Here is a 24,360-nt window from a genome sequence, read left to right as displayed (position 1 = left end):
TTGAAATTATTTAAACCAGCCAACCTTAAGCCTGCTTACTCTACCTCAGAAAAGAAGGCTTTGTCCTTGCTGCATCTGCCTCCTGCTGACCTGATCCTTCCCCAGGTGACCTCCTATGGGGAAGCATATCCCTCCTCTTTGGATCTACTGTAAGTATAACAAACTATCATCTCAACGGCAGTCAAATCCTGATCTGTTGGCCTTGCTATATCTAAATAATAAAACTTGTATTTTAAAACAATTTAGAATTCCTGAACCAGGAAGAAACCTTAGAATGAAAAGATAATAATCTGGCTACCTCTCTGGAACCTCTCTGTTTGCCAGACACTGCTGTGAACATTTCACATGTGTTAGTTCATTCAAACTTCACACAACTTCTATGTTCATAGATGCGTTTTTCAAATGAGGAAAATGACTGGGACCAGAGAAGTTAAATAAGTTCCCAAGGTTCCCCTTCCAGGGAGTAGAAGAGGAGGGGGAAGATGGTTCTCATTTTCTGAAAGGAAGGAGTGTGGTGGAAATGGCTGTGTGGTGACTTCAAAGATTTTTCTGTTTATAAGAATTGGAAATCACTGTAGCATTTTTATGTAGTTTCTACAGATAAGCCATCTGGTTCCTGCACAGTAAAGATCTCTGCCCCTGGTTTTTAATAAATAGTAATGAAAACTGATGGATTGGCTGCACTCTCGTCAAAAGTCTTTTGCTTATCAACCGAAGACAGGGCCACGCTTTCACAAATCCCTGCCGATTTCAGACTCCTGTTCTCACACCTCAGACACCTCAGGGGATAACTGGAAGTATTGAATCACATCAAGGCCTTCCCTGAGCAAGTTTCTCATTGTTTTGCTGAGCTTCTATTGCTTAAAAGCTCCAGGGAGTGAGTTGTGAAAATCCCAAATCCATTTTACAGTTGAAAGTCAACTGAAATACCTTCCTCCTCCTAAGGAAGCCGAGAAATAAGTTTCATGAAAAGTGAACTCCACAAACTTCAGTTTTGTATAAATCACGTCAAAATAAGGAGTTGAAAATTCAAGCTCAGTCGCTGCCCCCTACCTCCCTGCTTTTTCATTTTGCTCGAAGAGAACTTTGCAATCGGTGGTGCATTTGCTTTTTGGCTAGATTCCTTGTAATTTAAAACCAATTGACTTCAGTCTGATTAATATGTGTGGTGTGGACAGCCAAGGGTTTCTGAATCCATATGAGCAAATTTCCGTACTTCAAAAGATACCCCAGGACAGGAAGCGTTAGTGTCTCCAAATCCAGTGTGAGTTGATGGTTAAAATCACATGGCAGCTTCTACAAAAGTGACCTTGGCTAAGGGCCATTTGACCCAAACTTCTGGAACCAGTTGGGTTTGCCTGTTTCACTGATTAAATACTTCTTGTTTCAGGAAATACTACTTTAGCTTTTGTTTACTTGAGAATTCCAGAGAAAATCTTTCCTTCCTAAAAACGAGGCCTGCAGAGTCTGGACAAAGGATCTTTTTTTTTTTTTTTTGTATTTTTCTGAAGCTGGAAACAGGGAGAGACAGTCAGACAGACTCCCGCATGTGCCTGACCGGGATCCACCTGGCACGCCCACCAGGGGCGATGCTCTGCCCACCAGGGGGCGATGCTCTGCCCCTCCGGGGCATCGCTCTGCCGCGACCAGAGCCACTCTAACGCCTGGGGCAGAGGCCAAGGAGCCATCCCCAGCGCCCAGGCCATCCCTGCTCCAATGGAGCCTCAGCTGCAGGAGGGGAAGAGAGAGACAGAGAGGAAGGGGGGGGGCTAGAGAAGCAAATGGGCACTTCTCCTATGTGCCCTCGCCAGGAATCGAACCCAGGTCCCCCGCACGCCAGGCCAACACTCTATGGACAAAGGATCTTTTGCAAAAATCTTAAAATTTTCTCTACCATAAACTACTGGGTCAGGTTATGTGCATCCTCAAGATCTTCCAGAGAATTCAAACAATGGTACATATAGCACTCAAGAAATGGATGTCTGCCAGTGTTGTCACTGAGGAAAAACCAACATCCCATAAGTTAGGCCCTGGAGCAGCCATTTCTGGAGTTGACAATTACTAGATGGAGTTATGCAAATTTGCCACTTTGATAGTTTAAATATGTCAAATAACTGTTTCATATGGTTAGATGTTATTCTACAGCATCTTTGCCATATTACTATTACTATTATGTGGATGGTAGGGTGGCCAACGAACTGGTTTGCCTGGGACTGCCTTAGTTTTTGTCCTGAAAGGCCACATCCAAGAAAACTCTTCTGTCTAAGGAAAGCTAGGGTGGTTGTTCACTCTGCTGGGAGGTCAAGTTCAAGGTCTCTAGCTTGGTGTCCTTCTTATATCCCCTGCACTGTTATAGCTTCACTAATAAAGTTAAACATAATTATGGTCACTAGATGTCAAGCATTGCACTTGACTTCATCTTGTCCTCAAAAAGGCCCTTGACAGCTCAGAGGATTTGGGCGGCTCCCCAAGCTCTTCTGGTTGTTGGGGGTGGAGCTCTTCTCAACTCTGAACCTCAGCATCTGTCTTGCACCAGCCACTCCTCTAGGCCCTGGGATTGGAGTGGTCATGAGACAGACCAGGCTTCTACCACCAGAAACAGAAAGATGTGTAGTGATTCCTGTTTAGTCTTTGGATAGAATTTCTTTAAATGCAAAGCCTTGAACTTTAATTTCTTTCTGGGTTTGCGGACACTAAAGCAGCTCAGAGGCACTGTGCTTCTGTGGGTTGTGTGTGTGGGCAGGGCGGGCGGAGTTAGACCCCACTTATAACACAACCCTCATGGGTGATTCTACTCTCACATGTAAGGGAACTTTGTGTGACTGAGGCTCTACTTACCATCTGGATTCCTTGTTGGGCAGGCACTGGCAGAGCCCAATGTCACAGTCAAGTGAAACCTTTTGAGGTGAGATCCAAGCAGGAAAGTGGTGCACTGCTGAGCCCCATACCCAAATGTTCTGGACGGACATGTGCATTAAGCTTTCTTTAGGATTCTTCCCCTGTGGATTACTGCTCTTATGAACAGCTTTCCTTGGGAGCTAGTGGTATATAATATTTTACTGAAAAAGAAAGCTTGTCAGAGCAAAGAACAATTCCTCCAAAGACAGACAGCAACCTCCTGACGTGATTAGCTGTCTTCCTCCCACTGGGCGTGCCGTGCTTTCCCAGCCTAGACAGGAAGCCACAGCACAACAGGGAACATCTCTGTACAAAGTCCATTTTACTTGAAGATTTAAGGATTTTCTCAGATTTGTAAAAAGATAGAGTGGAAAATTCTTTTAAATGTTTCATATAAAACATGCAGAAATAATAATTTTCAAGTGACTTCAAGGTTTATTGCTGCACTGTCAGCATAAAGTTCAAGTTTGAAGAACACAGAACCAAACTAAACTAATCAGGCACAGGACCCTGCACTCACATGTCCTTCAATTATCTTCTGAACTGGTTTCACCTTAATATTCTCTGTAAAGCTTTTTTGTTCCCTTGTCATGTGCGTCACCAAAAATGTGGAATCCATTTTTGTAGAGACAAGCTACTTTTAATAAAAAATTTTGAGGAACTGTGAGAGGTCAAACATATGATTACAATTTTCTGAATAGATTTTGGATACCAGGTTTTGAAAGCATTTTTTAATGTCTACATCATAGAAGAAGCTTGAATTAAACTACTTTATACTCCATAATCATTGTAGTTTTGTCTCTAACATTATGTAAATGAACACTGAATAAAATTTTCCTTAAACAACTAGACTATGTGGTTGATTTCAAATGACTAATTATTGTTATAATTATTATGCTAGAGCATAAGATATGATCTGGCTTAAAAAAAAGCATGGCAAAGTTTCCTGTGGTTTGCAATTCAAATTGAATAGCTCAGAGTCATTAAAAAGCAGATGAGCAAAAGATACAAATCACTTTTAAGAAAAGGGGGCCATTTTTATTTCTATCTTGGCTTCACTTGGTAGAAAGAATTATTTAGGTCTGAGTGTTAGCAGTAAGTATCAAATAGGAGCTGGGCTCAATTTTTCTCTCCAGTGCAGTTAGTCAAGCCTTGCATTTTGAAGCTGCAGCCATCCCTCATGAGGACAATGTGATTTCTGTGTTTAAAATAATGGAGATGTTTCTGTGGTACTGAACAGGCTCTGTGGAGGAGGGCAAACCAAGTCAGCAGGCTCCTGCCTCCTCACAGCTGCCTGATGCTCCAGAGGGTGTTCTTTGAATAGATTTATGCTTTTAAATGTCTTACATTGTTTTCATCAGGTGGACGTAACAAATAGGTTTATTTGCTTCTTTTCTCCCTTCTGTATAAAGGTTTTTACATTCTTTGAATCATCCTATGTTTTGTGATGATTGTCTTTGTCAGGAGAGAGAAAGTTCATCAATAATATCTACCCTTAATATTTTCTTATCCTAAAGTGGTATTTTGTTGTGTTTTTGTGTTTTGTATTGAGTTTTAAGTGACAGTGCTATTATGCACGTTAGTAAGCATTTGCAATTATCAGGAACCAAGCTGATAACATCAAGTTCACCAAGACAGAATTATTTTTTGAAATTCAAGTTATGGATATTTTTCTTTGATTTTTATGGATTTTTCAGTTGCTAAAGAAGCAACATTTCAGAACCTATCTTCTCAGTAAGAAATGATAAAGCATATGAAACAGTTTTGCAGCTCAGAAGACTGTATTCCTCCCATTCCCATGGACAGTATGGGTCGAATATAAAATCTATTTTGCATACCAACTAGGAAGGAATCACTAGGTAATACATTGGTATAAAGATGTGTATTTAAAATGAAGAAGTGTGAAGAATTATTTCTAATTACAAAAGTTGCCACTTACCCACAAAAAAGAAATTAGTCATCCAAGATACATATTTGTAGGCTTGAGATTCTATTATTTTGTATATACAACACAGGGAATTAGACTTAATTAACAAATGAAAGAAGTGAACATTGGAAGTGGGAATGGAATTGGACATAGCTGCTATTGTGTTGGTGCAATAATGACTATGGCCCTAGACTTTCAACAGAAGCTGTCCTGATTCCTTGAATCATAGCAATAGAAGGGAAAACTGTCTTCAGTCTGAAAGAACCTCACCTTGAATCTAGGCTCTACTATGTGCACAGTATATCAACCTGAGCAAGTTAATTAATTTCTTTGAGGTCAGTTACCTCATCTATAAAATGGGCTCTAACAATATGTACTTTGAAGATTTTTTTTGAGAGAATCAAATCAGATAAACTGTGCACACCCTGGTTTATGACAAGTGGTGGCCTTGCAGCCTCAGAGATGATTACTGCACAACTGCATTAACTCCTAAGGTGCAAACCCTGACACAGACCCACAGCAGCCCCTACGAAAAAAATGAGCCTCTTTACCTACAAATTCAAAAATTCTTATATTTTTCACTTTTAAACGTGGGGCCCTGCTCAGGGAAGCTGCTGAGTGCTGCCGGTCCCCATGCAGGAGCCTGCTAGAAGCAGGAAGCAAAGCATTCCTGACACGTTCCTCCAGAGGTCTTACTGAGAAAGCTTAACATCAGATCAGCTGACAAAGCAAAAATGCTGAAGTGGCTCAAAAGCATGTGCACAGAGAATGCCAAAAGGGTGAGTTTGGAGCTGAGGGCAGGGCACCAGAAACACAGATGAAACACACACTATAGAACTTATGACATGATAAAGTCTAATGATACACAGTGCTTGCAGGCTTACTTCTCTCATCACAGAGCCCCTGGACTGCCTGGTATTCACCATCTTGTGCATTTGTTCTTACAATGGACTTGGGAGGTGAAGCCTGGATGGAGGGACATGATGAGAAACAACTCTATGGAATTTGCAAGATGGCTACAAAAATATTGTCAAGTCATTCATCCTGCTACATAGGGTATTCAAATAAGTAGTCTGTGTAGAACGTTCTGGTTGCACTTCTCTTGAGTGGCGGGTGGTATTTCCCTAAAAAAGTGATACCTGCCATACATGAATACCTGAGGCAGCAGCAGAGGGGGGGTGGGCTTGCCGACAGACCACACCTAGGGAACACAGAGGCCACAGACACTGGACTCCAGTGGCCAAACCCTTCTTATACACAGACAAAATGGGAAGGCAGAGAAATGCAAACTAATTGAATCAAGAGAAATCCCCAAAAAAGGACTAATATGAGTCAGATAGAACCAAATTATCAGATGCAGAGTTTAAAATAATGATTGTTAGGATGCTCAAAGATCTTAGACTAACAATAGAGGATCATAACAAACAACTAAATACGAATCAGCGAGTTAGAGGACAAGATAAACGAAGGCATAGAAGCAGAGCAATAAAAAGAAAAGAGACTCAAAAAGTCTGAGGAAATTCTAAGAGAGCTCTCTGACAACATGAACAGAAATAACATCCACATCATAGGGGTTCCTGAAGAGGAAGAGAAAGAAGAAGGGATAGAGATTTTGTTCAATCAAATCCTAACTGAAAACTTACCTAAATTGATGCAGAAAAAAGTCACACAAGTTCAGGAAGCATAGAGAATTCCATTAAAGAGAAACCCAAAGAAATCTACACCAAGACACATTGTAATTAAAATACCAAAGCTAAGTGATAAAGAGAAAGTATTAAAAGCTTCTAGAGAAAAAAAAGCTATCACCTACAAAAAAGCCCCCATAAGGATGACATCTGACTTCTCAACAGAAACATTTGAGGCCAGAAGAGGACGGCAAGAAATATTTAAGGTAATGCAGAACAAGAGCCTACAACCAAGACTACTTTATCCAGCAAGGCTATCCTTTAATATTGAAGGAGAAATAAAAAGCTTCCCAGAAAAAAAAAAAACTTAAGGAATTCATTACAATCATACCAATGCTACAAGAAATGTTAAAGAGCCTGTTGTAAACAGGTCAAAGGGGAAAAGAATATAGCAAATGAGAAATACAGCTTTAAAAAATAAAGTAACAATAAACAACTACATATCAATAATAACTTTAAATGTAAATGCATTAAATGATCCAATCAAAAGACATAGGGTAGCTGCGTGGATAAGAAAACAGGACCCATACATATGCTGTCTATAAGAGACACACCTTAAAACAAAAGATGCACATAGACTGAAGGTAAAAGGATGGAAGAAAATATATCATGCAAATGGAAATGAAAAAAAAGCTGGGGTAGCAATACTTATATCAGACAAAAAGAACTTTAAGACAAAGGCTATAGTAAGAGATAAAGAAAGTCACTACATAATGAAAAAGGGAGCAATCCAACAAGAAGATACAACCATTATAAGTATCTACGCACCTAATATGGGAGCACCTAAATATATAAAGCAGACTTTGATGGATATAAAGGGCGAGATCAACAGCAATACTATAGTAGTAGAGGTTTTCAATACACCTCTAACATGGCTAGTTAGATACTCAAGAAAGAAAATTAACAAAAAAATAGCAGACTTAAAAGACACACTAAATCAACTGGATTTAATAATATCTTCAGAACCCTTCACCTAAAGCAGCAGAATATACATTCTTTTCAAGTGTTCATGATATATTCTCTAGGATAGACCACAAGTTAGGGCACAAAAGTGGTCTCAACAAATTTAAGAAGATTGAAATTATATCAAGCACTTTCTCTGATCACAATGGCATGAAACTAGAAATCAACCATAACAGAAAAACTGAAAAACACTCAAACACTTGGAAACCAAATAGCATGTTATAAAATAACAAATGGGTTAATAATGAGATAAAAAAAGAAATAAAAAAATTTCTCAAAGTGAATGATAATGAGCATACAACAACTCAAAATTTATGGAACACAGCAAAAGTAGTACAAAAAAATCCAACAAACAAAAGCCTGGGGCCCAATGGCTTCACAAGTAAATTCTACCAAATATTTAAAGAAGAACTAACTTCTATCATTCTCAAGCTATCTCAAAAAATTCAAGAGGAAGACTTCTAAGCTCCTTTTTGAGGTGAGCATAATTCTGATTCCAAGTTCATAGCATTACAGGCATACCTTAAAAAGCTAGAAAAAGCTCAAATAAACAACTTAACCCTGCATCTAAAAGAACTAGAAAAAGAACAGCAAGTAAAGCCCAGAGGTAGTAGAAGGAAAGAATAATAATATCAGAGCAAAAATAAATGATATAGAGGCTAAAGAAACAATACAGAGGATCAATGAAAAAAGGAGCTGGTTCTTTGAAAAGGTAAATAAGGTTGATGAACCTTTAACCAGACTCACCAAGAAAAAAAGAGAGAGAATTCAAATAAATAAAATTATAAATGAGTGGAGAAATAACAACTGACACAACAGAAATATAAAGAATTGTAAGAAAATATTATAAAAAACTGTATGCCAAAAAACAAGACAACCTAGATGAAATACAAATTTCTTGAAACATAATATTTTAAAAATCAATTGGGAAGAATCAGAAAACCTAAAAAGACCAATTACAACAAATGAGATCAAAACAGTTATCAAAAAAAAATCCAACAAACAAAAGCCTGGGGCCCAATGGCTTCACAAGTAAATTCTACCAAATATTTAAAGAAGAACTAACTTCTATCATTCTCAAGCTATCTCAAAAAATTCAAGAGGAAGACTTCCAAGCTCCTTTTTGAGATGAGCATAATTCTGATTCCAAAACCAGGCAAAGAAAACACACACACAAAAAATTATAGGCCAATATCCCTGATGAACCTAGATGCTGAAATCCTCAACAAAATATTAGGCAACCAGATCCAGCAATATATAAAAAAAATTATACACCATGATCAAGTGGGATTTATTCTGGGGAGGCAAGGCTGGTACAATATTCGCAAATCAATCAATGTGATTCATCACATAAACAAAAGAAAGGAGAAAAACTACATGATAATTTCAATAGATGCAGGAAAAGCATGTGATAAAATCCAGCACCCATTCATGATCAAAACTCTCAGCAAAGTGGGAAAACAGGGAACATACCTAAACATGATAAAGGCCATCTATGACAAACCCACAGCCAACATCATACTCAATGGGCAAAAATTAAAAGCAATCCCCTTAAGATCAGGAACAAGGCAGGGGTGCCCCCTTTCACCACTCTTATTCAACATAGTCCTGGAAGTCCTAGTCACAGCAATCAGACAAGAAGAAGAAATAAAAGGCATCCAAATTTGAAAAAAAGAAATAAAACTATCATTATTTGCAGAAGATATGATATTGTATATAGAAAACCCTGAAGTCTCAGTCAAAAAACTACTGGACCTGATAAATAAATTTAGCAAGGTGTCAGGATATAAAATTAATACTCAGAAATTAGAGGCATTTTTATACACTAAAAATGAACTGTCAGAAAGAGAAATTAAGGAATCAATTCCCTTTACCATTGCAACCAAAAAAATAAAGTACCTAGGAATAAATTTAACCAGAGAGATTAAAGACTTGTACTCAGAAAATTATAAAACATGATAAAAGAAATCAGGGAAGATACAAACAAGTGGAGGCATATACCGTGCTCATGGTTAGGAAGAATAAACATCATTAAAATGTCTATATTGCCCAAAGCAATTTATAAATTCAATGCAATACCAACTAAAATACCAATGACTTACTTCAAAGATATAGAACACATATTCCAAAAATTTATATGGAACCAAAAGAGAACACGAATAGCCTCAGCAATCTTGAAAGGGAAGAATAAAGTGGGAGGTATCACACTTCCAGATATCAAGTTATACTATAAGGCCATTGTACTCAAAACAGCCTGGTACTGGCATAAGAACAGGCATATGGATCAATGGAACAGAACAGGGAATCCAAAAATAAACCTAAACCTTTATGGAAAACTGATATTTGACAAAGGAGGGAAGAGCATACAATGGAGTAAAGACAGCCTCTTCAACAAATGGTGTTGGGAAAATTGGACATCTACCTGTAAAAAAATGAAACTAGACCACCAATTTACACCATTCACAAAAATAAACTCAAAATGAATAACAGACTTAAATGTAAGCCATGAAACCATAAGTATCTTAGAAGAAAACATAGGCAGTAAGCTCTTTGACATCTCTCACAGCAATATATTTGCCAATTTATCTCCACGGGCAAGTGAAATAAAAGACAGGATAAACAAATGGAACTATATCAAACTGAAAAGCTTTTGCACAGCTAAAGACAATAAGAATAGAATAAAAAGACAAACTACACAATGGGAGAACATATTCGACCATACGTCCGATAGGGGTTAGTAACCAAAATTTATAAAGAACTTGTAAAACTCAACACCAGGAAGACAAACAATTCAATCAAAAAATGGCCAAAAGAAATGAATAGACATTTCTCTAAAGAGGACATACAGATGGCTAATAGGTATATGAAAAAATGCTCAACATCACTAATCATTAGAGAAATGCAAATTAAAACCACAATGAGATATCACCTTACAGCAGTCAGAATGGCACTCATCAACAAAATAACACAGAATAAGTGCTGGCGAAGATGTGGAGAAAGGGGAACCCTCCTGCATTGCTGATGGGAATGCAGACTAGTGCAGCCACTGTGGAAAACAGTATGAAGATTCATCAAAAAATAAAAAATGGATCTGCCTTTTGACCTAGCTATCCTACTTTTTGGAATATACCCCCAAAATACCATAGCACTGTTTCAAAAGGAAAAATGTACCTCCATGTTTTTGCCAATGTTGTTCACAATAGTGAAGATCTGGAAACAGCCCTAGTGTCTGCAATGGACAAGTGGATTAAAAACTAGTGGTACATATATACAATGGAATACTATGGGGCTATGAAAAAGAAGGAAATCTTACCTTTTGCAACAACATGGATGGACATGGGAACTGTTATGTTAAGTGAAATCAGCCAGGCAAAAAAGGAAAATATCATGTGACCTCACTCATTTGAGGAATCCAATGAATAATTTGAACTGAGGAACAGAATTGAGATAGAGAAGGTATCAAAGGGACCAGAGGAAAAGAGGACAGAAGGAAAGGGGATGTTAGGATGGGATAAAGCTGAAGAGACGGAGGGAGGGTGCTTTGGGGAGGAGGGACAAGGGAAATGTTGAAGGGAACATGGCGGAGGGGGGATGCATTTGGGGCAGCACTAGAATGTCTGTAAACACAATAAATTAAAATCAATAAAAGATTGGAAAAAAAAGGAAAGTTCTTGCAAGTATATGATGAGTCAGCGGTGCCTGAAGGGGATGACCTTTTGCTTTTTGATGGCTAAAATGGGAACCAGACAAACAAAGCACATGGTTATGTCAAGGTTTTGTTTAAAATACTGACACACAAATGAAAACACTGGTACCCACATACAAATTAAGTTCTTCAACCAAAGTTTGCTGAGTGCCTGCAAAATAAAGAAAAAAAAAGAAAAAAAAATGATACCTGCCCCACCATTAGTGCTGGGTACACGTCATGACAGGGAATTGACTTGTGCAACTGATAAGATTTGGAGGAGGTTTGAAAGAAGAAATTTACCAAGGATGGAGATTTAGAAAGGAAACACAGAGATGAATACAAACATCAATAATATAAATATACTTCTCCTGATGGGACATAAATTTTGCCCTAATCTTTCTTTCCAGTAGTCTTGTGAATTAATTTGTGTTTGATTGACTGATTGAAAACAACTGGTTATTAATTAAGTTGAATTAACTGGGAACCAGTGCCTGGGTTGTTTGTTCAGGACTGTATCTGTACAGGGACCATGTGTATGAATTTAGTATGAGAAACTTCAAAAGAGATGAAAATTTCTAAAGTCACTTAGGTTTTATTCTTTTTTCTATTTTTTTCTTTATGTCTAATAATTGATTCCTTAGTTAAAAAATGTTATTACATATATGGGTAATTATATCATACTGAATAAATTCTACCTATCATAGAAAGCAAGAATTTTCATTGAAAGAGAGGGGAAATAAAAAAAAAAAAAGACTATCTTTGTGCTTATGTTTGAGTTGTTGAAGTCTGATGAAGGAGACAAACATCTTACAGACGTTGCACGACATTGAGCTTGTAGGTGCATTGTTTGATGTTTCTCTGGTATTTCCTATTTGCATTTTGTGGTGTTTTTTTCGTGGGCAGGAACTATGTATTCACTGCTTAAAACAAAAACACCTTGTAAAAGTAGCTTGATAAGCTGTACTTACTATATACAGTGTGTCCGTAAAGTCATGGTGCACTTTTCACTGGTCACAGGAAAGCAACAAAAGACGATAGAAATGTGAAATCTGCACCAAATAAAAGGAAAACTCTCCCAGTTTCTGCAGGATGATGTGGCAGCATGTGTGCATGCGCAGATGATGTAGCACCGTGTATACAGCGGAGCAGCCCACGGCCATGCCAGTCCAGATGTGGACGGTACAGAGGAAAGTTCAGTGTGTTCTGTGGCTCGCTAAATTCGAATCCATGACCAAAGTGCAACGGCACATTTATAACAAAGCGCCACCACATAGGAATAACATTACTCGGTGGGATAAGCAGTTGAAGGAAACCGGCAGTTTGGTGGAGAAACCCTGTTCTGGTAGGCCATCAGTCAGTGACGAGTCAGTATACGGGATAGCTACCTAAGGAGCCCTAAAAAATCTGTGCGTGAGCCCACATTGAACTGCACTGAATAGGTATGAAACTAGGAGAGTTTTCCTTTTATTTGGTGCAGATTTCACATTTCTATCATCTTTTGTTGCTTTCCTGTGACTGGTCAAAAGTGCACCATGACTTTACGGACACACTGTATATAGCAGGGAGAGCTAACAAGAGAGTTTAGTATGGCAACATCTTGTTTATGTCAAAAAATCTCATAGAGTAACTAATAAAATACATGTTTCAGTAGCTACTTACTACTTCACTGTCACAAGCAATTTAGAGTTGTAGCGTTTATTACATTTGCAGCAACACCTTTGCTTTTTATTTGATCTTTCTGATTACTTTTGTCAGATATTAAACAAATAGATTCCTTTTATTAAAAAAAGTGTACAACATAAGACAAAAAATATTTTTCTAGATGCTTCAGTGGCTCATTCCCACATTCCCTTATTCATGGGATCTGGATAAAGTTTCTTGTTCAACGGATTTGTAGGAAGGACACTTGAAAACAATTGGAACCAGTATCTGTCAAATAAATATAAATTTCTAATTAGTCAGACTGAGAACCCTCAAAATAGTTTAGTAGCATAACCATTCCCAAAGCAGTGTTGAGGGTCTATCACAAATTCTTTTTCTGATTTATGATCAACCTCAGTAGGCACACCGGCCCTCAGAGCCTGGGATGACTTTTTCTGAATGTATATTCAAATACATGTACTTAAATTAAGAGACTAATAAAGAAAATGTCAATTAATTCTAAAAGAAATGATCATTTAAGTGGTCTGTTAGAAAAACTAAAGGAGCATTGTTCGTCTCAAAGGAAAGGGCTGGAAAACTAATTAAACATAAGTAGAATATCCACCCACTGCTGGAGGAAAGACACGGCGCAATGATTTCTACAATTCACAGAAGGAAAGGTCAGCACAGAGACCTAGACCCTTATTCACTGAGTGGTGAGATGACTACTGATGTTGATGAACAGCAGTTTAAGTTTCAGACAGTTTCAAAATATTTCTTAGGATTGTTCAAGGAATCAAAAAGTGACACAGTTCAAATTCCCTTTTGTATTTAACCTGGGTGATAAAATTCACTTTGCTAACATAAGCCTAAATCAATATGCATGTTTTAATAAGCCCAATTCAAGGGCTCAATTTACCATAAATAATGTGTTAGTTGTTGTTGTCATTGTTAACAGCCACCTTTTCTATTCCAGGTTTCAGACTCAATTAAGAGAAATATAGGAGCTAGAGAGGTCATGAAAAAAAAACCCAGCTTTCTGATTTAGCAAAGCCAGATGGGAGGAGGGGGTTTGTGCAGGGGTCAAAGGGAACATTCGTTATTTCTCTATGAACAGATTCTGTTTCTAAAGTTGCTAGCCATTCCAGAGACAGAGCCTGTCGTGGGACAGAGAGTCAAATACAGAGGCCACCTCAGGAGTGAGGGCTCCTGGCGATGTCCCTGAGGGTGGATGGAGAGGGCGAAGGTCCCCTCGTGGAAGACCTTCATGGATATAAGCGGCAACAGCAATAGGCCCTTTTGTACCACCTGTGAATGAATACTTGTGTTTAATTTACATCCTGATTGACTCTAACAAATTCTTCATGTGTTGATGAAGAAATGAGAGTTTGTTCCTTTTAGATCTTTACTAAACTATTTTTCTCACTTCTGATTGAGCAAATTCCTTAATCCCTCAAAACTAAGACTCCTTGATCTCTAGGTTAAACTCATCCTTACTTGGCCAAAATAAGTTAAATAAGATAAAACAGGATATTAATTAAAATATGATAAAAATAAGGGGGTTATTTACCTTCCATAGTCTCAGGTGCTTCCTGTGCAAAATGCAGGCCTCCATACCTCGCTTGCAGTATCTGAGTTTAATGAGATAATGCATTTAAAATGCACAGTGATTCTTGTCCTTTCCCATCTGACTTATTTCTCTTAGTATGATAGTCTCAGAATTCATGTTGTCACAAATAATATTTCATAATTTTTTATGGTTGCGTATTATTTCATTCTATGTACTGCATCTTCTTTATCCAACCATTGTTCAAAGGACACTTTATATGTGAAATACAAAGCAGAAAGCAACAAATGAACAAACAAAACAAACTCACAGATATCAGGCAACAATGTGCTAGTTACCAGAGGGGAAGAGGGCTGGGGTAGGATGAAAAAGGAGTCAAATATACAGTGATGGAAGAAGACTAGACTTTCAGTGGTAAGCACGCAATGGAACGGACAGGTAAAATATAAAATTGTACACATGAAATTTATATAATTATTAATGCTACCCCAATAAATTTACTTTTTAAAAATGCGTGGTGAAGTGCTAACATTACCCATCATTAAGCTGCACTTGTACAAAGAATGAATAAAAAGTAGAGTTTGATTTTATACAGATTGTAACTGAAAAAAGAATGATTATGTAAACCATTTGAAAAGATACAACAGTTGCACAGCTGTTTTCTAGCAGAGTATATCATCAGGAATTATCCATGTCTACTGTTTTTTTTGGGGTTTTTTTTCTGGCTGCTTTGGGCCAGTTTTTTTTCTTATGTGGTTGCCCTGAGTTCACATGAAACCTCTGGGGCTTTGTCTCCTAGATCTTGTCTTCACTCTGCTCACCATGACCATCTTTGCTTCTCCTCAGTGCCTGACATTATTTTAAGGGGATCAAGTTCTCCCTTCTATACATGACAGAAAGTGCCATTTTAAGAAACCCCAAATCTGGTTTTACTAACTCAGATTCTTTTGGCTCTATAGTAATTTACAGTTATCTCTTTATTTCTTTCAGAAATATATTTTGCAAACATTAAGTAATACATCCTATGTGCCACATACTTCTCTAAGCACTTTATAAGTTCCAACTAATTACAACACCTCGATGAGTAGATTGTATATCGTATCTCATTTTGTGTAAAACAGAAATAAAGGGAGAGAGACTAAATGACTTACCCAAAGCTAGTAATTAGTAGAAATAGTTTTCCAGGGCGGGGATTTTGGCTTCAGCTTCTGTGCTTTTAACAATTCTTGACTACCCTCATCAACACATCTTCAAATCTGATACTGCCAAGGAAAGGAATCCTAGGCTTAATTAGATGAAGACTGAATAATTTAAGAATGGACATTTTAAGAAGATCTGCAAACAGTTGTGATGTCATTGTCCATTAACCGAAAAGGTGATCCAGGAGGCTGACATTTTGGAGGGTGGGTTTTGTTTTGTTTGTAGGACAGAAGAAATGAGAATTTTGAGCACAGAAAATGAGGGGGAGCCAGGAACAGGAGCTGTCAGAGCTGAAGTCACAGAGCACAAGAGGGAAAGCTGGTCAGGCTTATGGGATCACTGTGTGGTTTACCTTTATTACCCAGAGCAAAGCACAGTGAAAATCGTTGGAGATGAGAACAAGGAGGGAGATGAAGGAATGAGAATCAGACAATCTGGACCTGGGAGAGGGCATTGGAAGCCATACCTTATTATCTGGGATTTGCTACCCCATTTCTGTTGGGATTTTCGCCTTTCTAAGTTTGTTGGTGGTTGTGCCTCAGTTATACTTTTGGAAGCAGTTAAAACACACTAAAAATGAAATATTGCCACCGGAATTATAAATGATCCTGACCAAGATGATAACTAGGAAGAGTCTACAGCCTGAAGCAGCCACTTGGTAAACAGAGTTTACCACTGAGCTCAGGAATAAAATGGACATGTGTAACCATATCAAATATCCACCTACGGAAAGTGAGTATCACAAAGTGAAACAATTCTTAATAGTACTGTTAGAAACATAACACCCAAACCAACTGGGAGGTAATGTGTGGGGTTTTTTGTTGTTGTTGTTGTTGTTTTTGTGACAGAGAGAGAGAGAGAGAGAGAGAGAGAGATAGGGATAGACAGACCAGAAAGGAGAAAGATGAGAAGCATCAATTCTTCGTTGCAACACCTTAGTTGTTCATTGATTGCTTTATCATATATGCCTTGACCAGGTGGGCTATAACAGACCGAGTGACCCCTTGCTCAAGCCAGTGACCTTGGGCTTAAGCTGGTGAGCCTTGCTCAAACCAGATGAGCCTGCGCTGAAGCCAGCAACCTTGGGGTTTCGAACCTGGGTCCTCTGCATCCCAGTCTGATGATCCATCCACTGCACCACTGCCTGGTCAGGCTAACATGTGTTTTTGACACTTGCACTTAATACCTGTGGGACTTTGAGCAGATTAATTACGCTTTCTGTGCACTCATTCCCTCATCAGAGAAATGAGGAAAATACACAAATGGTGTTGGTAGGAATGGCACTTGTTAAGTATCTAGTCTCTAAAACCTAGCACATAGTAGTTGCTTAAATATTAGCTGAATGACTATTGGGAACTAAAAAAATATTACTTCTTTACTGGAAAAAAAATTACAGATTCAAAAGGCCTTCCTTATATTGAAAGTTTGTAAAGGCACAGGAGAGAAGAGAATGGTATATATTTCCACTTTCCAGAATTGAGGATTACTACAAATTTCTCAGAGTGGCTTTGTTTTCTGAATAGAAGAGAATAAATAAATTATGCCTTTCAACTTTATGTACAAGGAATGTAGAGTTTATTTTCTGGGAAAGGAGCATAGGCTGAAAGATCAGAGGGAGAGAACTTCACCTCTGTACCTTCATTTGGTTTCTATTGCTTTTTTGGCAAGTACAATAGAAAGATATTTCAGAATGAGATAACAGAGAATCTGAAGTCCTCGTCCAGCAGTATTTTGTCTGCGGGCAGAAACAAGCATGGTCCCCTTGGGGCACCACTGTCCACAGGATTTTTGAGGAAATAGGGAGAAACAAAGGAGGATGAATGGGCTGCTGTTTCAAAGGAAGCCCTCCATGAACTAGTGATTGAAGAGCTACCCCAGGCAGTGCTGTGAGGCAGTTCCCAAATGAACTGTGGAGAAGAACCTGGAAGAGGAAGAGCTGATTTCAAGAATTCAGCACATGATTACTCAGCAAAAATCTATCCAGAAAAACATTTTTGTACATAATTGTATATACTAAAATGGTTGAGCTGTGTTGAGAAGGCTTGAAAATTCCCCTTTGATATCTTTGTGGGTAAAATGAAATAGCAATGGGTTTACGATGCAGTTAGATAAAATCATAAGTAAGGGGTTGAAAAATATTTGTATGAAATGTTGAATAATGGTTGATGAGAGCATAGTAAGAAGGTATCTTTCTTCAGTGGCTCTGAACTGGTCATATTTAATAATGAAAGAGCTTTACAGAGATGACATAAAGATTTATAGGCTTTTAAAATTAACATTTATACACCTCTACAGTCCCATGTTATTTTGGGGGAAGAAGACTATTCATTTAATCTAACAGAAGTCATTTAATAAATGTTAAAAGTCACTAAATGAAAAGAAATGATAGATCTCTAATATTTAGTAATGAAGCTTTTACTGTAACTATAACACACAGAATTATGTTGAAAGTGAGCATGAAACTCTTTCAGACTGTTATTAAAGCTTCAACTATTCAAGGCTAATATTTTATCAATCTTTTACACTTTGATCACATTCTATTTCACTGCATGTTCCTGTTCAATGAAGTAAATTGCTAAAAGTGCAATTAGGGGTATCTCTGATCGATAAACACATCCTTTTTGGTTGGTTGCAGTCCTTCATTCGTTTAGCAAACATAAAGTCTCCTTTTGTTTAGGTAGTATGAGATGTCAGGGATTGAACTGTAAATGACACAGGGTAATCATAGTAACCCCCTTTTTTGTCAATGATTGGCTTATGCATGTGCATGTTCTGGTCAATAAGCTCAAATGGGAATTCTGTTCTTGTTAGAAGAGATTGTAGGTCAAGGGGCAGCTCTTTTTTTGCTTCTTCTCTTCCTCCCTTTAGACACTGTTGTGTGAGACCCGATGTTTATAAGGCAACAAGTCCACGGACAAAAGTGCATGTGCTGAGGAACATAGAGTGAAAGGGTGAGGAGTGCTGAGTGCCTGGTAGGATGGTGATGTGCTTGCCTGTCTCCAAATTGCTATTAAGTAAATAATGCTTTAAACCACTGTTTCATGGACCTGCTACTTACTACCAAACAGGTCTTAACTGATGCAGAGGTATTACTAAGTTTTGACAGTTCCCAGAATAATTTATTTTGGCTATTCTGATATAAGGTAAAAAATCTTTAAATTCTGAAATAGTGTATTAGCCACATTCTACACCCCTCCAGAAGTTAATGCAGGCTGTGGTGTCCACCCGAGAAAGAAAACCTTGTTTAGCATTGAAAGATTGTTTTATTTATTGTGTTTGCTTGCACATGATATGAAAATTAAATTAATTTGAAAGCCCCCTTTTGAATGACTGATTTAGATATAATAAGATAAAAAAGACATATGTGTATTAAAAGAGTGAAATGAAAAATAAGTGGGATCTGATATCTGCTTTTAGTACATTTATCACTTTTATTCTTTATGCCAGTTGATTTATTAAGGCTTTCTGGCTGTGAGCTTATCATATTTCAATCATTCTCAGGAAAAAGCAATTTGAAGGTTCTTGTGGCTGAAGGCACATTGTGATGGCAGAAAATCAAATAAAACACACTGACTTTCATTTAAGATTGTCAATTTGATGAATAGAGTGTTGTTGACTTAAAACAGACAGGACCTGATAAAAACAATCTATTTTTAACAGGTGGAAGACATGTGGAATGATGGTTAAATAAAACACAGTAGTGTTTCAGAAATTATACATTTTTCACTACTTTTGAACATACAGATTTATTTATTTATTTATTTATTTATTTATTTATTTATTTATTTTTTATTTATTTCTTAAGATTAGAGGAGATACAGAGACAGATACCTGCATGGTCCAGACTGGGATCTACCCTGCAACCTTGACTGAAGCCAATTGAGTATACAGCTATTTTTAGTGCCTAAGGTTGAGGTGCTCTGACCATTCGAGCTATCCTCAGTGCCCTGACTGATGCCTGAACCAATTCAGTCACTGTCTGGGGCAGGGGAAGAGGGAGAGAAGTGTGGGTGTTGGGGGTAGAACTGTATGGTCACTTCTCTTGTGTGCCCTGACCAGAAAATTAAACTCGGGACATCCATATGCTGGTATAATGCTCTTACTGGCCAGAGCCTGAACACATAGAATTAAAACAACTTAAGATCTAGAATTTTACAAACTAAATTCTCTTTAAATAATGGTTGTGTTGATAAATTTTGAAATTATATATATATATTGTATATATATATATATATATATATAATTGTTTCTTTGGTAGAAATTTTAATTCTTTGGAAATTATTTTTACTTAATTTATTATTAAAAAAGAATCTGCCTTTTAAATAATTTTATTTTCTAATTTGTTATAAAATCCTAATCTTGTATAATTAACCTTGTACTTAATAATTTTTCTTTAATATAGTACTTATACAGGCACTGAGAATCATTTACACAAATTATTTATTCTTCATAAATTTATGAACTGCCTACTCTATGCCCTTAGGAGGGAGAAAGACATATATCAAATAATCACACAAATAGATATACAATTAGAATTATGAGATTTTATTATATATGAGTGCTTTTGAAGGTACAGTCTGTAGATTCTGATATTTTGAAGGTCAATGAAGTTTGAATTGAAATCTAAAAAACAGAATATATTATATGTGCCAATGTTACTTTTCTCTGATGGGTTTTCCCCTCAATAATTCAAAATTCAATCTTGAGTGTATTATGTTCAGATGATTCATCTCTGATGGAGAGCTGGTGTGCCATTCAGCTGGGGGTGGGAGGAGAATGAGTGAAATTATAGGGAGGGTTAAAGATGGCTACCTAAAATATTTTAGTAAGGGAGGATCCCATAGTGTCCCTGGAAGAATCAAGAAGAGAAGGAGAAGCTCAAATGGCAGGGCCTGAGAAGGAACGTAAATAGCTTGATTATGTGGTGGTATACTCAAGAAAATAAAAATCAAGTTATTAATCTTACATGGGAGTATTCTTATCTTATTTTCATTTTATGTAATTCAAGCATTTAGCAACTCTAGAGTCTCCAACAACAGTTTAAGTGCATTAATTTGAGGAAGAGTGGGGCCAGCACTGTACCTGAAATGGAGTTGATGTCTAGACCTGGAAGATGCTTCTTGTTGTCTCTTGCATCCATGGCTCTCTTCCTTGTGCCTGGAACAGGGCCAGGCATATAGTAAGTGTGAAATTAATACCTCCTGAATGAATGAATAAATGAATAAATAAATGACTTTCAGCTAAAATGTGGAAGTGCATTTATATGGCTGAACATGTATTAAAAAGGCCATTTAAAAGTTTTAATTCTTTATTCTCTCTCCCATTCAGAGTCCCAACTCCCACATCAAAACAGAATTTTCACTGTGAGATTCTGCAAAGTAAGAACTGTGTTTTACTCTTGTTATTACTGTCAGAACCTCATAATCCAGTGAGGGAAACTGTAGTTAATAAGTTTGTGTACAAAGAATGAATTTTAACACTGCTTTGGGATCAATGCTAGTCTGGGCTCTGTGGGGCCCTCTGAATAGGTAAGATGCTCTATTCATGCTCTAATCACCTTTTATTCACCCTTTTCTCACAAAGTTCTTTGCAGAGGGGCCATGGTATATGTACCTATGTGCCTGCTTTTCTTCACAACTAGATCTAGAGAGGGTAGCATTACAGGAAGGCCGAGGTACTAAGTTCTAATATTTTCACAATATATGTGTACTTTTCATAGCTCTTGTCTTCTGGGATGAAGAATTTGTGAAAAAATGTTATATATATAAAACATTATTCAACGTTAAGGTATGAACTCTACAGACTTATAAGACACCACAAACAAGCACTACATTTGGTTGATATGTATCTTAACTCCCTTTTTACCTGTAGGGTGTTTTTTTTTTTTTTTTTTTGGATATTCTTGGTTTTCTGAAATTTATCTGTGAAAGAAGCTACATTGCTTATCCTGTAGCATTTCCAACATTGGAGACTTTGATGATAGTATACCCACGATGTCAATTAACATAGTCTTCTAAACTCTGATTTGATCTAGATGTCTGATCAGATTCAAGTTCATTTTTTTTCTTTAGCCATTAATACTTTAGAGGTAATGTTATCTATATCTATGAGGAGACGTATCTTTTTTTATAATATTTTTTTTTTAAATAAATTTTTATTAATGGTAATGGGATGACATTAATCAATCAGGGTACATATATTCAAAGAAAACATGTCTAGGTTATTTTGTCATTAAATTATGTTGCATACCCCTCGCCCAAAGTCAGATTGTCCTTCGCCACCCTCTATCTAGTTCTCTGTGCCCCTCCCCCTCCCCCTAACTCTCCCCCTGTCCTCCCTCCCCCCACCCCTGGTAACCACCACACTCTTGTCCATGTCTCTTAGTCTCATTTTTATGTTCCACCAATGTATGGAATCATGTAGTTCTTGTTTTTTTCTGATTTACTTATTTCACTCCTTATAATGTTATCAAGATCCCACCATTTTGCTGTAAATGATCTGATGTCATCGTTCCTTATGGCTGAGTAGTATTCCATAGTGTATATGTGCCACATCTTCTTTATCCAGTCTTCTATTGAAGGGCTTTTTGGTTGTTTCCATGTCTTGGCCACTGTGAACAGTGCTGCAATGAACATGGGGCTACATGTGTCTTCACGTATCAATGTTTCTGAGGTTTTGGGGTATATACCCAGTAGAGGGATTGCTGGGTCATAAGGTAGTTCTATTTGCAGTTTTTTGAGGAACCACCATACTTTCCTCCATAATGGTTGTACTACTTTACAGTCCCACCAACAGTGAATGAGGGTTCCTTTTTCTCCACAGCCTCTCCAACATTTGCTATTACCCGTCTTGTTGATCATAGCTAATCTAACAGGGGTGAGGTGGTATCTCATTGTAGTTTTGATTTGCATTTCCCTAATAACTAATGAAGCTGAGCATTTTTTCATATATCTGTTGGCCATTTGTATCTCTTCCTGGGAGAAGTGTCTATTCATGTCTTCTTCCCATTTTTTTTATTGGATTGTTTGTTTGTTTGTTGTTGAGTTTTATGAGTTCTTTGTAAATTTTGGAAATTAGGCCCTTATCTGAGCTGTTGTTTGAAAATATCATTTCCCATTTAGTTGGCTGTCTGTTTATTTTTATATCAGTTTCTCTTGTTGAGCAAAAACTTTTTATTCTGATGTAGTCCCATTCATTTATCTTTGCCTTCACTTCTCTTGCCATTGGAGTCAAGTTCATAAAATGTTCTTTAAAACCCAGGTCCATGAGTTTAGTACCTATGTCTTCCTCTATGTACTTTATTGTTTCAGGTCTTATATTTAGGTCTTTGATCCATTTTGAATTAATTTTAGTACACGGGGACAGGCTGTAGTCGAGTTTCATTCTTTTGCATGTGGCTTTCCAGTTTTCCCAACACCATTTGTTGAAGAGGCTTTCTTTTCTCCATTGTGTGTTGTTGGCCCCTTTATCAAAGATTATTTGACCATATATATGTGGTTTTATTTCTGGGCTTTCTATTCTGTTCCATTGGTCTGAGTGTCTATTTTTCTGCCAATACCATGCTGTTTTGATTATTGTGGCCCTATAATATAGTTTAAAGTCAGGTATTGTAATACCCCCAGCTTCATTCTTTTTCCTTAGGATTGTTTTGGCTATTCGGGGTTTTTTATAGTTCCATATAAATCTGATGATTTTTTGTTCCATTTCTTTAAAAAATCTCATAGGGATTTTGATGGGAATTGCATTAAGTTTGTATATTGCTTTGGGTAATATGGCCATTTTGATTATATTTATTCTTCCTATCCAAGAACAAGGAATATTTTTCCATCTCATTGTATCTTTTTCGATTTCCCTTAACAATGCTTTGTAATTTTCATTATATAGGTCCTTTACATTCTTTGTTATGTTTATTCCTAGGTATTTTATTTTTTTTGTTGCAATCGTGAAGGGGATTATTTTTTTGAGTTCGTTTTCTAATATTTCATTGTTGGCATAGAGAAAGGCTATGGACTTCTGTATGTTAATTTTGTATCCTGCGACCTTACTGTATTGGTTTATTGTTTCTAATAATCTTTTTGTGGAGTCCTTCGGGTTTTCGATGTATAGGATCATATCATCAGCAAAAAGTGATACCTTTACTTCTTCTTTTCCAATATGGATGCCTTTTATTTCTTTGTCTTGTCTGATTGCTCTGGCCAGAACTTCTAGCACCACGTTAAATAAGAGTGGAGAGAGTGGACAACCCTGTCTTGTTCCTGATTTAAGGGGGAAAGCCTTCAGTTTAGTGCCATTTAATATGATGTTAGCTGATGGTTTATCATATATGGCCTTTATCATGTTGAGATATTTTCCTTCTATACCCATTTTGTTGAGAGTCTTAAACATAAAATTGTGTTGTATTTTATCAAAAGCCTTTTCTGCATCTATTGATAAGATCATGTGGTTTTTGTTCTTTGTTTTGTTGATATGGTGTATTACGTTAACCGTTTTGCGTATGTTGAACCATCCTTGAGATTCTGGGATGAATCCCACTTGATCATGATGTATTATTTTTTTAATATGTTGTTGTATTCGGTTTGCCAGTATTTTGTTTAGAATTTTAGCATCTGTATTCATTAGAGATATTGGTCTGTAGTTTTCTTTCTTTGTGCCATCCTTGCCAGGTTTTGGTATGAGGGTTATGTTGGCCTCATAAAATGTGTTCGGAAGTATTGCTTCTTCTTCAATCTTTTGGAAGACTTTGAGTAGAATAGGAACCAAGTCTTCTTTGAATGTTTGATAGAATTCACTA

Source organism: Saccopteryx leptura, chromosome 3, assembly GCF_036850995.1.
Source record: "Saccopteryx leptura isolate mSacLep1 chromosome 3, mSacLep1_pri_phased_curated, whole genome shotgun sequence".
Lineage (NCBI taxonomy): Eukaryota > Metazoa > Chordata > Mammalia > Chiroptera > Emballonuridae > Saccopteryx > Saccopteryx leptura.
Note: the sequence above shows the minus strand (reverse complement) of the source record.